The sequence below is a fragment of the Trachypithecus francoisi genome, unplaced genomic scaffold (genome assembly GCF_009764315.1).
Source record: "Trachypithecus francoisi isolate TF-2019V2 unplaced genomic scaffold, Tfra_2.0 Lachesis_group13, whole genome shotgun sequence".
Lineage (NCBI taxonomy): Eukaryota > Metazoa > Chordata > Mammalia > Primates > Cercopithecidae > Trachypithecus > Trachypithecus francoisi.
This window is the reverse complement of record NW_022681458.1, coordinates 32,223,979-32,239,455: the sequence shown is the minus strand read 5'-3', so window position 1 is coordinate 32,239,455 and position 15,477 is coordinate 32,223,979.

The window sequence follows — 15,477 nt, the reverse complement described above, 5'->3', positions numbered from 1 at the left end:
AGGCAGCAGTGTGAAACCCTGTCTTTAAAATAATAATAATAGGAGCAAGATGGCCGAATAGGAACAGCTCCAGTCTCCAACTCCCAGCGCGAGCGACACAGAAGACCGGTGATTTCTGCATTTTCAACTGAGGTACTGGGGTCATCTCACTAGGGAGTGCCGGACAATCAGTGCTGGTCAGCTGCTGCAGCCTGACCAGCGAGAGCTGAAGCAGGGCGAGGCATCGCCTCACCTGGAAGCGCAAGGGGGAAGGAAACCCGTTTTCCTAGCCAGGGGAACTGAGACACACAACACCTGGAAAATCGGGTAACTCCCACCCCAATACTGCGCTTTAAGGAAACAGGCACACCAGGAGAATATATCCCACACCTGGCCGGGAGGGGCCCACGCCCACGGAGCCTCCCTCACTGCTAACTCAGCAGTCTGCTGCGATCTATCCGCAAGGCAGCAGCGAGGCTGGGGAAGGGGCGCCCGCCATTGCTGAGGCTTAAGTAGGTAAACAAAGCCCCTGGGAAGCTCGAACTGGGTGGAGCTCACAGCAGCTCAAGGAAGCCTGCCTGTCTCTGTAGACTCCACCTCTGGGGACAGCCCACAGCTGAAGTCCAATAGGGGAAGCAGCAGGGGCCGGTGCAGACGCGAACGACTCTGTCTGACAGCTTTGGGGAGAGCCGTGGATCTCACAAAGCGGAGGTTGAGATCCGAGAAGGGACAGACTGCCTGCTCAGGTGGGTCCCTGACCCCTGAGTAGCCTAGCTGGGAGACATCCCCCACTAGGGGCAGTCTGACACCCCACACCTCACAGGGTGGAGTCACCCCTGAGAGGAAACTTCCAAAGGAAGAATCAGACAGGTACACTCGCTGTTCAGCAATATTCTATCTTCTGCAACCTCTGCTGCTGATACCCAGGCAAACAGGGTCTGGAGTGGACCTCAAGCAATCTCCAACAGACCAACAGACAGTCCTTCTGACTGTCAGATGGAAAACGATCAAACAGAAAGGACACCTATACCAAAACCCCATCAGTACGTCACCATCATCAAAGACCAGAGGCAGATAAAACCACAAAGATGGGGAAGAAGCAGGGCAGGAAAGCTGGAAATTCAAAAAATAAGAGCGCATCTCCCCCTGCAAAGGAGCGCAGCCCATCGCCAGCAACGGATCAAAGCTGGTCAGAGAATGACTTTGACGAGATGAGAGAAGAAGGCTTCAGTCCATCAAACTTCTCAGAGCTAAAGGAGGAATTACGTACCCAGCGCAAAGAAACTAAAAATCTTGAAAAAAGAGTGGAAGAATTGACAGCTAGACTAATTAATGCAGAGAAGATCATAAACGAAATGACAGAGATGAAAACCATGACACGAGAAATACGTGACAAATGCACAAGCTTCAGTAACCGACTCGATCAATTGGAAGAAAGAGTTTCAGCGATTGAGGATCAAATGAATGAAATGAAGCGAGAAGAGAAACCAAAAGAAAAAAGAAGAAAAAGAAATGAACAAAGCCTGCAAGAAGTATGGGATTATGTGAAAAGACCAAATCTACGTCTGATTGGGGTGCCTGAAAGTGAGGGGGAAAATGGAACCAAGTTGGAAAACACTCTTCAGGATATCATCCAGGAGAACATCCCCAACCTACTAGGGCAGGCCAACATTCAAATTCAGGAAATACAGAGAATGCCACAAAGATACTCCTCCAGAAGAGCAACTCCAAGACACATAATTGCCAGATTCACCAAAGTTGAAATGAAGGAAAAAATCTTAAGGGCAGCCAGAGAGAAAGGTCGGGTTACCCACAAAGGGAAGCCCATCAGACTAACAGCAGATCTCTCGGCAGAAACTCTCCAAGCCAGAAGAGAGTGGGGGCCAATATTCAACGTTCTTAAAGAAAAGAATTTTAAACCCAGAATTTCATATCCAGCCAAACTAAGTTTCATCAGTGAAGGAGAAATAAAATCCTTTACTTATTAAGCAAATGCTTAGAGATTTTGTCACCACCAGGCCTGCCTTACAAGAGACCCTGAAGGAAGCCCTAAACACGGAAAGGAACAACCGGTATCAGCCATTGCAAAAACATGCCAAAATGTAAAGACCATCGAGGCTAGGAAGAAACTGCATCAACTAACGAGCAAAATAACCAGTTAATATAATGACAGGATCAAGTTCACACATAACAATATTAACCTTAAATGTAAATGGACTAAATGCTCCAATTAAAAGACACAGACTGGCAAACTGGATAAAGAGTCAAGACCCATCAGTCTGCTGTATTCAGGAGACCCATCTCACATGCAGAGACATACATAGGCTCAAAATAAAGGGATGGAGGAAGATCTACCAAGGAAATGGAGAACAAAAAAAAGCAGGAGTTGCAATCCTAGTCTCTGATAAAACAGACTTTAAACCATCAAAGATCAAAAGAGACGAAGAAGGCCATTACATAATGGTAAAGGGATCAATTCAACAGGAAGAGCTAACTCTCCTAAATATATATGCACCCAATACAGGAGCACCCAGATTCATAAAGCAAGTCCTTAGAGACCTACAAAGACTTAGACTCCCATACAATATAATGGGAGACTTCAACACTCCACTGTCAACATTAGACAGATCAACGAGACAGAAAGTTAACAAGGATATCCAGGAATTGAACTCATCTCTGCACCAAGCGGACCTAATAGACATCTATAGAAATCTCCACCCCAAATCAACAGAATATACATTCTTCTCAGCACCACATCGTACTTATTCCAAAATTGACCACATAATTGGAAGTAAAGCACTCCTCAGCAAATGTACAAGAACAGAAATTATAACAAACTGTCTCTCAGACCACAGTGCAATCAAACTAGAACTCAGGACTAAGAAACTCAATCAAAACCGCTCAACTACATGGAAACTGAACAACCTGCTCCTGAATGACTACTGGGTACATAACGAAATGAAAGCAGAAATAAAGATGTTCTTTGAAACCAATGATAACAAAGAGACAACATACCAGAATCTCTGGGACACATTTAAAGCAGTGTGTAGAGGGAAATTTATAGCACTAAATGCCCACAAGAGAAAGCAGGAAAGATCTAAAATTGACACTCTAACATCACAATTAAAAGAACTGGAGTGGCAAGAGCAAACACATTCAAAAGCTAGCAGAAGGCAAGAAATAACTAAGATCAGAGCAGAACTGAAGGAGATAGAGACACAAAAAACCCTCTAAAAAATCAATGAATCCAGGAGTTGGTTTTTGAAAAGATCAACAAAATTGACAGACTGCTAGCAAGACTACTAAAGAAGAAAGAGAGAGGAATCAAATAGACGCAATAAAAAATGATAAAGGGATATCACCACTGACCCCACAGAAATACAAACAACCATCAGAGAATACTATAAATGCCTCTATGCAAATCAACTAGAAAATCTAGAAGAAATGGATAATTTCCTGGACACTTACACCTCCCAAGACTAAACCAGGAAGAAGTTGAATCCCTGAATAGAACAATAGCAGGCTCTGAAATTGAGGCAACAATTAATAGCCTACCAACCAAAAAAAGTCCAGGACCAGATGGATTCACAGCTGAATTCTACCAGAGGTACAAGGGGAGCTGGTACCATTCCTTCTGAAACTATTCCAATCAATTGAAAAAGAGGGAATCCTCCCTAACTCATTTTATGAGGCCAACATCATCCTGATACCAAAGCCTGGCAGAGACACAACAAAAAAAGAGAATTTTAGACCAATATCACTGATGAACATCGATGAAAAAATCCTCAATAAAATACTGGCAAACCGGATTCAGCAGCACATCAAAAAGCTTATCCACCATGATCAAGTGGGCTTCATCCCTGGGATGCAAGGCTGGTTCAACTTCGCAAATCAATAAACGTAATCCAGCATATAAACGGAACCAAAGACAAGAACCACATGATTATCTCAATAGATGCAGAAAAGGCTTTTGACAAAATTCAACAGCCCTTCATGCTAAAAATGCTCAATAAATTCGGTATTGATGGAACGTACCTCAAAATAATAAGAGCTATTTATGACAAACCCACAGCTAATATCATACTGAATGGGCACAAAGTGGAAAAATTCCCTTTGAAAACTGGCACAAGACAGGGATGCCCTCTCTCACCACTCCTATTCAACATAGTGTTGGAAGTTCTGGCTAGGGCAATCAGGCAAGAGAAAGAAATCAAGGGTATCCAGTTAGGAAAAGAAGAACTCAATTGTCCTTGTTTGCAGATGACATGATTGTATTTTAGAAAACCCCATCATCTCAGCCCAAAATCTCCTTAAGCTGATAAGCAACTTCAGCAAAGTCTCAGGATACAAAATTAATGTGCAAAAATCACAAACATTCTTATACACCAGTAACAGACAAGCAGAGAGCCAAATCAGGAATCAACTTTCATTCACAATTGCTTCAAAGAGAATCAAATACCTAGGAATCCAGCTTACAGGAGATGTCAAGGACCTCTTCAAGGAGAACTACAAACCACTGCTCAGTGAAATAAAAGAGGACACAAACAAATGGAAGAACATACCATGCTCATGGATAGGAAGAATCAATATCGTGAAAATGGCCATACTGCCCAAGGTTATTTACAGATTCAATGCCATCCCCATCAAGCTACCAATGACTTTCTTCACAGAATTGGAAGAAACTGCTTTAAAGTTCATATGGAACCAAAAAAGAGCCCGCATTGCCAAGACAATCCTAAGTGAAAAGGACAAAGCTGGAGGCGTCACGCTACCTGACTTCAAACTATACTACAAGGCTACAGTAACCAAAACAGCATGGTACTGGTACCACAACAGAGATATAGACCAATGGAACAGAACAGAGTCCTCAGAAATAATACCACACATCTATAGCCATCTGATCTTTGACAAACCTGAGAGAAACAAGAAATGGGGAAAGGATTCCCTATTTAATAAATGGTGCTGGGAAAATTGGCTAGCCATAAGTAGAAAGCTGAAACTGGATCCTTTCCTTACCCCTTATAGGAAGATTAACTCAAGATGGATTAGAGACTTAAATGTTAGACCTAATACCATAAAAACCCAGAAGAAAATCTAGGTAGTACCATTCAGGACATAGGCATGGGCAAGGACTTCATGTCTAAAACACCAAAAGCAACGGCAACAAAAGCCAAAATTGACAAATGGGATCTCATTAAACTAAAGAGCTTTTGCACAGCTAAAGAAACTACCATCAGAGTGAACAGGCAACCTGCAGAATGGGAGAAAATTTTTGCAATCTACTCATCTGACAAAGGGCTAATATCCAGAATCTACAAAGAACTCAAACAAATGTACAAGAAAAAAACAAACAACCCATCAAAAAGTGGGGAAAGGATATGAACAGACATTTCTCAAAAGAAGACATCCATACAGCCAACAGACACATGAAAAAATGCTCATCATCACTCGCCATCAGAGAAATGCAAATCAAAACCACAATGAGATACCATCTCCCACCAGTCAGAATGGCAATCATTAAGAAGTCAGGAAACAACAGGTGTGGAGGAGGATGTGGAGAAATAGGAACACTTTTACACTGTTGGTGGGATTGTAAACTAGTTCAACCATTATGGAAAACAGTATGGCGATTCCTCAAAGATCTAGAACTAGATGTACCGTATGACTCAGCCATCCCACTACTGGGTATACCCAAAGGATTATAAATTACTCTACTACAAAGACACATGCACACGTATGTTTATTGCGGCACTATTCACAATAGCAAAGACTTGGAATCAACCCAAATATCCATCTGTGACAGACTGGATTAAGAAAATGTGGCATATATACACCATGGAATACTATGCAGCCATCAAAAGGATGATTTGCATCCTTTGTAGGGACATGGATGCAGCTGGAACCATCATTCTTAGCCAATATCACAAGAAGAGAAAACCAAACACCCCATGTTCTCACTCATAGGTGGGAACTGAACAATGAGATCACTTGGACTGGGGAAGGGGAGCATCACACACTGGGGCCTATCATGGGGAGGGGGGAGGAGGGAGGGATTGCATTGGGGAGTTATACATGATATAAATGATGAATTGATGGGTGCTGACGAGTTGATGGGTGCAGCACACCAACATGGCATAAGTATACATATGTAACAAACCTGCACGTTATGCACATGTGCCCTAGAACTTAAAGTATAATAAAAAAAATAAATAAAATAAAATAATAATAATAAAAGAATCAATCTAAGAAATTGTGTAAGTGATAAGGAAGGAAATGATGTCAAAAGTAGAGCTTTAAATGGCAGCATATTACTGTAAGTAATTGGAGTTCAACCCTGTTGGGTTTCTCTGAAACACAACATAGAATCTACTATAGAGATTCCCCATCTAAGCCTATAAACCTGGGATATTTATTCAACAACTTTTGTTTTCATTGTTTAAGGGCTTCTCCTTTGAGCATTCGCTACCCAGAACTTACAGCCTTTCCCAGTCATGGAGTAAGAAAACTTTTGTGGCTAGAGAATGCTCCAGAAGAAAATTTAAGGACTGATATTAGAAAGGCAACGGTATTTAAGTGAGTATTCATGACAAATTATTTTGAACATAGAATTAACAGTATATGCTAAAGCCCATTTTTTTCACACTCAAAGTCATTGCTTTATCCATTAAAGTTGTTGCCCTGTCACTGATAGCCAGTCACAATTTGTAAAAGAAAAATAAAACTAAGGTAGTAGAAATAATAATAGTAATAAGAATGGCAATAATAATAATGATGAGAAAGAGACAGAGGAGTTATTAGGATACACTACATTCTGTGCTATAGTCCTTTATCTGGAGGCTGTAATTGTTATTGATTATCTTTCTTCCTACCCATTTTAGATTCTCTCAACCAAATAAAGTACTTCTTTTAGTCTAGGTTACTCACTCAATTGAGTAACCTCGACAGTCATCCCTAAAGTTGTGATCTCCTGGTCCCTGTATTTCTGTTAGACCATAATTACCGGAGTTGTACTTTCATAGTCACCAAACATGGAAGTACCTGAAAGGTCTGGCAATTCTCCTAAGTCCTAAATATACTCTTTCCTGACATCAATAAGCAAAATAACACCCTAAAATTAAAAGCATATAAATATCAGAAATGCAAAATCAGCTTATATATTTGTTTCAGAAGAGAAATCTTGGAAAGTTATTTCCTATTTTATAGTTTTCTTCTAGTAAAAAGTAACCTATTTCATCATAATTTATTATGTTTCTATGTAGCAATATCTTGTTTAGGCTTTTACATCATAAGTTATGAGAAAAAATGGGCTATAATTTAAGAAATGTACTACTCTTTCTAATTGTTGATATCAAAGAAGACCCAATCTCATACAAATATATTGAGAATTGCTTTCACTTTTTCTTTTCTTTGAAAGGATATGTGTAAAATTAGTATTTTTTACTAAATTATTTGGAAAATATTCCCAGCAAAGCTGGACTAAGAGTTTTCTTTTTGGAAAAGTTTTTTATTACAGTTTTAATTTCTTTCTTAGGTATGACTATATATTTTTTTCTTTCATTAGCATGGTAAACCTAATATTTAAGGAATTTGCTTTTTCATTTACATTTGAATAATATTTTTTGTCTTTTTAAAATTTTACTTTAAGTTCTGGGATACATGTACAGAACGTGCAGGTTTGTTACATAGGTATACATGTGCCATGGTGGTTTGCTGCACCTATCAAGTTGTCATCTAGGTTGAATAATTTTTTAATTCAAAAAAGGAAATTGCTGGAAAATAGATGTGTAATAGAGATGAGAGATTTTTCATTATTTACAGGTTGTGGTGATATTAGTCTGTTTGTCAATGCCACATATAGAAAACACTTGCTTGGATTAGAAAAAATATATGCACAAGTAAATAAATTGCCTTCCTTCTTTTTTATGAGACCTAAACACATTGACATTTTTGGTTAAACAGAAAAAAGTTTCTTAAAGTTGCAAACCTAAAAAAAACTCACTTGTTCAGTAGAAATTTACTGATTAAATTAGTACAAATTTGTTAAGAGTTCTGGCATCTCTTAAAGCCAAATGGCCAATTGAGCTCATTAAAAGTTCAACAATGAATTGATTTTTTGAAGACACTGATTTTTTTATTTCTTACAATATACAGTCTCAATCAAAAGAATGCAACCATGAAAACTTTGATTACATTTTATAAAGTGTTTAAATTAGCTACCAAGCATCCCAAAACATAATAAATATGATATATTTTGTACTATCATATTTTATTTTATTTTAATTACTTTAACTCAGTGATGAGGTTTTTAAAGAAAAAATATCAACTAGACTGAATTGAATTGAATTACTGTACAAAGGCCAAAAGTATGGGGAGTAATTCTGGATACAATGCACTGAATAAATTTTATACCAATTAACCTAACAGTTGTTTTCAATTCAGAAGACAACTGAAGAGCAAATAAATGCCTTCTGAGATCATCTGCTTGTCATCACCTTTTGGCATCCTGCAGAAAAACTAGAATGAATTATGGTATAAGTGCATCAATGGAACAGCTGATACCAGGTAGGAAGAAACGCTTAGAACAGCCTATAGCAATGCATAAGTGTATGCTGGGGCTACCTTCTTCCCAGAGGACTTTACAGCAAAGAAAGAAAGTTGAAGCTGCGGAAAGCCCTGCAGATTCAGAGGTTCTTTGATTTCCAGCAGTAGAGTCTGATGCTTCAGAGATGATTCCAAAGATCTCAAGAATCTCTTGTAGAGAGATTCTTATGGTCCTTTTAAGGTTTTCAAGAACTTTCCTTGGGTCATAGAAGTACAAATTGCAGCAGAAATGTCCTTGTGAATAAAAACTTTGGCAGATGGGGGAGCAAAGACTATCTATGGAGAAATGTTTAACACAATAATAAAAACAAAATAAAATGAGATCTGAGAACCCCTAAAAATAAATCAGATCGTAATGGTGATGTCTCCTCAGAACCTCTTATTTCTGTGAGTTGCATTTAGCATCCTCTAACCCAATATAGGGGTTTCCTGAGAGTTATTGCCATGGAATTATTGTATTGTCATCTAATTTGTTTCCAGATAACCAACATACTGCTTTTCCCTTTTTCTGATTCATACCTCTGTATGCTAAAAACTCTAATTATGAGGAATAGAGCAACTCTGATCAAAGAAATCAAACTAATATGTTAACTTGTTAAAGATTCATACCATTAAGATGAAGTAATCTTTATGGTGGAAAGAAGACTGGTGTTACAATAAAAATTCATTTTTAAAATTTACATTCACGTTTGGACTAAAGCTGTATTGAGGAGAACCACAAAACCTGAGTACTTTATACATAGGTAGCTACAGCCATCGTTAGATCTTAACATCCTATTCACACAAATAATATGAAAGGCATGAGTGCTTTAAAGAAAGTCAAACCAAACAGCCTCATTGTAGATAACAACAAAACATTTAACTCTTTACACACTTTTCTGATCTTACTGTAATACTACACTTTGCCTTGTATGATAGTTATTTGCAAACGTGCTGTGAATAATTTTTGGAAGCCTACCCAGCCACGATACTGGTCTTTCTTTCCTATATCCTAATATCATCCAGATGTCCTTTAGGGATCCAGTCCTCCCTCTTGGTGTAGCATTCACTAGATTATTCCCATTTACAAATTCTGGCAGGAAACCAGATTAGTTTAAAGGAAGTGGCGTAATTCCACCTCATTTGCCATAGTGTTTGACTTAATCATGGGCAAGGGATCTAAAGTCAGTTTGAGGATAAATACGACATATGTTTCTCTGGATGTGGATGGTGAAGCACACAGCCCTGGGAGCTGTCAGCAGCAATCATGTGACTAGGAAAAAGAAACCATAGGATGAGGCTGACTCTGTGGGAAGCAGATTGGAGAAGTGGGGGGAAAAGTAAAAACATAACCCACCTCCTTACTGACATCACTGAGTCACTGGATCAAATCACCCTGAAGCCTACTCTACCTTTGGACTTTATACTGGAAAATAGTCAATATATGTAAACCAGGGTGAGTCTGAGTGTTCAGTTATCAACACTATTACGTGTACTAATATATACAGAATATAAATTAAAATTTTCTGAGAACAATCTGTGAGTTCTTTTTGTAACTATCCTACATTGGCTTTCATGAAACCTTTCAAATATTGGTACTTGGTACTCTGAAGTGCTTTGTGGACTTCTGACCAAGAATATTAACAGGGTTATCTACACTCCAACCTGAAACAACTTTCTGCTCAACTGAATGGACAGAAAGCATGCAACAATGGTCTTTAAGACATTGGACATCAGGCAATAAAAGATGAACCTTGAGACTTGGTGACACTGTTTGGATATTTGTCCCCTACAAATCTCATGTTGAAATATGATTCCCAGTGTTGCAGGTGGGGCCTGGCGGGAGGTGACTGGATCATGGGGGCAGATTTCTCATGAATGGCTTAGCACCATCCCCTTGGTGATAAGTGAGATCTCACTGTTAGTTCATGTGGGATCTGGTTGTTAAAAGAGTCTGGGACCTGCCACTTCTCTTGTTATGTGAGGTGCCTGCCCTGCTTTCACATTCCACAATGAATATAAGCTTTTTGAGGCCTCCACCAGAGGCAAATGCCAGCACCATGCTTCCAGGACAGCCTCCAGAACTGTGAGCCAATTAAACCTCATTTCTTTATAAATTACCCAGCCTCAGCCTCAGGTATTTCTTTTAGTGAAAAAACAAACAAACAACAACTAATCCAGATGGGAAACAAATGAGGTGAGCCCTATGAATGCTCCATCTCACTGCCCAGAGAGAGTACAGGGCATTCGCAACTAGGTTGTGCCCTGTGGTTCCCCTGAGTTGAGACAGAACTGGAAGTTTGAGGGGGCCAAGGCATCTCAGATTCATAGAGCAGAGGACCATAAAAGAGACAGTTGCATAGAGAGAGGACTTCAGAGATCAGCAGAGGGGCCTCCTATTTACAGGTAGCTGAGATCTTGCCCATCAGTATGGTATAATGAAAGGTAATCAGGCTTTGTCATCAGACAGATGTCAGCTAAAAGCCTGGCTCTGTCATTTTTCCTTTGTGATCCTAGTCTGGTTTCCTAGGTGACAGGGCACTCATTTTAAAACTCACACATAGGAATTGATCTAGATAGTTATGTTCTTTGAAAACTGAATTGTCATAGCAAAGAGTAGAAAATATACTATATGCTTTTCAATATGTGAATGACTTCAAAGGTAGAGTTTTAATTAAATGGAATATAAGTCCTAATACAAATAACTAACGTAAGAATCTGATCATGATATATTTTTAAGTAAAAAAGGCAAATAGCAAACATTAGAGCTCTTACGTACTCTTCCCTTTGGAAAAAAAACTTGCCAATACCTAGTAAGTTTAAACATGTATCTATTTTATGGCTGTGTAATTCTACTCTTAATTACATAACCCAGATACACTCTTGCATTTGAACACCAGATATGTGAATTGTCATAGACTCATTGTTTGTAAGAATAAAAGTAAAAAAAATCTAAATAACCATCAATGGCTGACTAACAAGTAAAGCAGAGTATGTACAATATTTATATGCTTGAGGCATATATTGAATCCAGGTCCATTTCTATTCTTTAACTCTGACTTGAATATACCAAGTATTTATTATATCTAAATGGAAGTAAAATTCTGACTTTAAACAGAGAACCCAAAGTAAAGAGAACATATAGAGGGGCAGTCCTATCCAAATTTTGACTAGGTAATAATCATCATTATTATTTGAGAAATATTGCCAACTTGGTTTTTGGTTCTCTAACATAGTGTGTGTGTGTGTGTGTGTGTGTGTGTGTGTGTTCCCAGGCTCAAAAAGCAGCATGGGAACCTAAAGAAAAACAAAGTACATGAATATATGGGCTCAAATACAGGATTTACCACAAATTATGTATTTCATAATGAGTAATTTTTTTCCCTCCTGAGGCCCTTTGGAGTAGAACCAGGTTATCTCAAAAGTTATGTCCAACTTAAAAATTCTATTATTTGTCATTCTATTAATACATATATTCTTTATTCTAAAGTTGAAGGCCATGTAATAAAGGAGTTTTAAAATTTTTAAATGTATGCTTTTCTGAAATAAGAATTTGTTGCAATCAAACTAAGTCTTTTTAAATGCTAGGGGACTATTACATTTATTTGCACATATATTGTGTGCAATAAAAAGCAGTGTGTTGACGTTTTGTAAGAATAGAGTGAATTTTTTTGAGTTTCTGCCCAGTACTATGGTTAATCTCACTCACACTTTAAAGAAATGTGATATTATGATTTTATTAATAATTTTATGAGCTCTGCAACTACAAGTATTATTCTTCTAACTCAGGATATATGCCTTAAGATTCCTGGTTAAACTGATACTCTGATACAAGGTCATTTTTTAGTAGGAGTTAAAACTGAAACTTGGTAATACAGGCCAAACAAAATTTAAGCAGAAATTGACATGTTATGGCTTGTGTTATTCATTTATTCATTCAATTCCTAATTCAACAAATATTTATCAATCACATACAGCAATGGAGAGATTTAATGTTGAGGAAAATGAACTCTTACAGCTCATTGTGCATTGGCCTGATTTAATTTTCCATTAAGAAGAGCATCCTAGATTTGGGGAGAACCTTTGAGGATGAGAAGAAGCTCTTTCAGAAGTCCTGGCAAGTGATTATGATAATCACTTGATGTGATATGATAATATGATAAATGATTATGATTAGTATTGCATGAATTATTATAATGCTTATTTTATATATTTTATATACTCATAACTCTGCTTCCATTAAAACAATTATTACTGTTTTTATGCCTTCCTCAGTTAAAAGTACATATTGGGAAGAAATAGTAGTTGTAAAAAAGTTAAGAATCATAAGCTTAGTGGTGAATAGTTAAGCAATATATGTAGTTTAAAGTACTATCATTTTAATAAGCCAAACCCAGCTTTCCTTAGAGAAGCTAATAAACATTTATTTTACTGTGACAACAGGGGTAGTTGCCTTTTAATACTAAACAGTGTCAGGAGAGATAATGAATACTTTTTTTAGACTTTCTTGTCAAAGACTAAAGATAAAATATGATGCTATTTTGTGACACGATATAAGTAATGCCAGTTCAAATTAAATTATCCACCATTGTTCCTAAATTCTGGTGAAAAATGCCTCAATTCCAAATGCATAGCTTTGCTGTGAAATACAGGCAAAGAAATCTGGTACATTCCCAGGAACATTCTTTAAACAACTTATCAAATGCATAAAACAAAAGATAATAAATATTTGTGACTTTTTTTTCTCTTAAGATTTGTTAAGATTGTGCTCTTTACTAGGTGTATTTCACAGCGAAAGCAGCAAATAGAAAATATATTGCTGATTTAGTAAAAAGTTCCTGAGTGTATGATCTAAAATTGAAACAATACCATGCAATATCTGGAGTCAAGCCATAAGCTCTAAGGCGGTTCCTTGGGCTTGTTCAGATTTGAAATAATGGAATGCATGAATGGAGGCTCAGCAGCACAGAAGTTTCACTGACTTGTTACCTGCATAGAAGAATGGACGGAAACTGGATTACTAACAAAGAAGTGGATTTTTAATTTGCTTTCTTCTCTTGTTCTCTTAAAATGAGTGAACAGGCTGGCCGCAGTGGCTCATGCCTGTAATCCCAGCACTTTGGGAGGCCGAGGCAGGTGGATCAGGAGGTCAGGAGATCGAGACCATCCTGGCCAACGTGGTGAAACCCTGTTTCTACTAAAAGTACAAAAATTAGTTGGGTGGGGTGGCAAGTGCCTGTAATCCCAGCTATTCGGGAGGCTGAGGCGGGAGACTTGCTTGAACCAGGGAGGCTGGAGATTGCAGTGAGCCAAGATCACGCCACTACACTCCAGTCTGGTGACAGAGCAAGACTCTGTCTAAAAAAAAAAAAAAAAAAAAAGAATAAAATGAGTGAACAATCCTCCAGAGCATTTGATAAATCCAATTTCTTTTACTTCCATAAAGACTCCTATCACACTGAAAAGGTGGCATGATATTTTGATATAGCTTACATAAAATACCAGCTCTGAAACAAATGGTTAGTCTAGGTTTGTTGTACCATGTAGGCACTAGCTAAGAGGCCTCTAGAGAAACCTGTTCTGAAAAATCACAAAACTAGTGGCTCCAGAGGCGGCTATTATCAGCCTGTAACATCAGTCTTAGACAAAGGAATGTCTGGACAGAAACCAAGAAAAAAACCCTGAGGCATTTTTAGATAAGAAATTTTAAGCCAGAATCCATGAGAATATCTTTGTGGCAAAATATATCCATGTATTTCATATTAATAACAACAACAATAAAAATCAAGGGCTGATGTTTTCCTTCTATATCATTTTAACCTTCCTGTAATGCATTATATGCAAGAAAAGTAGAATCAATAAAATTACTTTTTTAAAGGCAACACATGAACTTGAGTAAATTTGCCTTGAGTTTGGAATTGAATGGTTAGAATTTTTCTTAATCAAATCAAGAAGCTAAGACTTCAAAGTGAGACTGATGCTTGAGGATACAAAAAAAAATCAGTTCCCATGTTCTCATATGCCAAGTGCAACAAGAAAAAGCTAGACTAACTGAAAATCAATGGCTTTCTTGGATCTAACAGAAAACTGAGGTTGAAAAGCAAACCATCACATCAAAGTCTGTAAATGAAGAAGCACTCAGAGGGATACCACAACTGGGGTATGCGTATCAGATGCAGAAGCTGCTGGAGGCATAAACTGGTAGGAACACCTACATGATAATGATCTCATTTAATTCTCAGAACTATCTTATCTGGTGGATAGTATTATCATCACCATCTCACAGAGGAGGAAATTACAACTTTACCCAAGGTTGTAATTTTAGGATGTAAACCCAGATTTGCTGAATTCTAGTGGTGTGGTGGTAAATGATTAACAACTGGCTCTGAGGGATGGGCGTAGCATAAGGGAATCTGTTTTCTAGCATTTTCCCATTTTCCCAGTGTGAATACTTCCAACATGGCTTATTTCAAGCTACCAATAGCTGAATGCAGTGGGGGCAGACATGTGCTCCATGGAAGGCAGGACTGGGACAACAATAGCAGAATATCTGTTTCAGAGCTTTAAAAGATAACCAACATTCTTTCTAATAACTGCCATATTGACAAAGAAAGGCAAAACATAAATTAACACGTTTGTCAGTTTTTACACTGTTTTTGGAAATTTACAAAACAAACACCAGGTAGGAAGTTTGCTAACACAGGCTTTAATGAGCAGCTTGGAAATGGGCCCTGCAGAATTGCTGAAGAAGCATTCCAGAATTCTGACTGTACTAAGAAGCAGTATAACATGAATAGTTCAAAGCATGAACCCTACACAGATTGCTGGGTGAAATGCCATCCTGGCATCCAGTAACTGGGGGAACTTAATACTCAATTCTCTCCATTACCTTAGATCCTGAGATTTGAGGGTATGAGG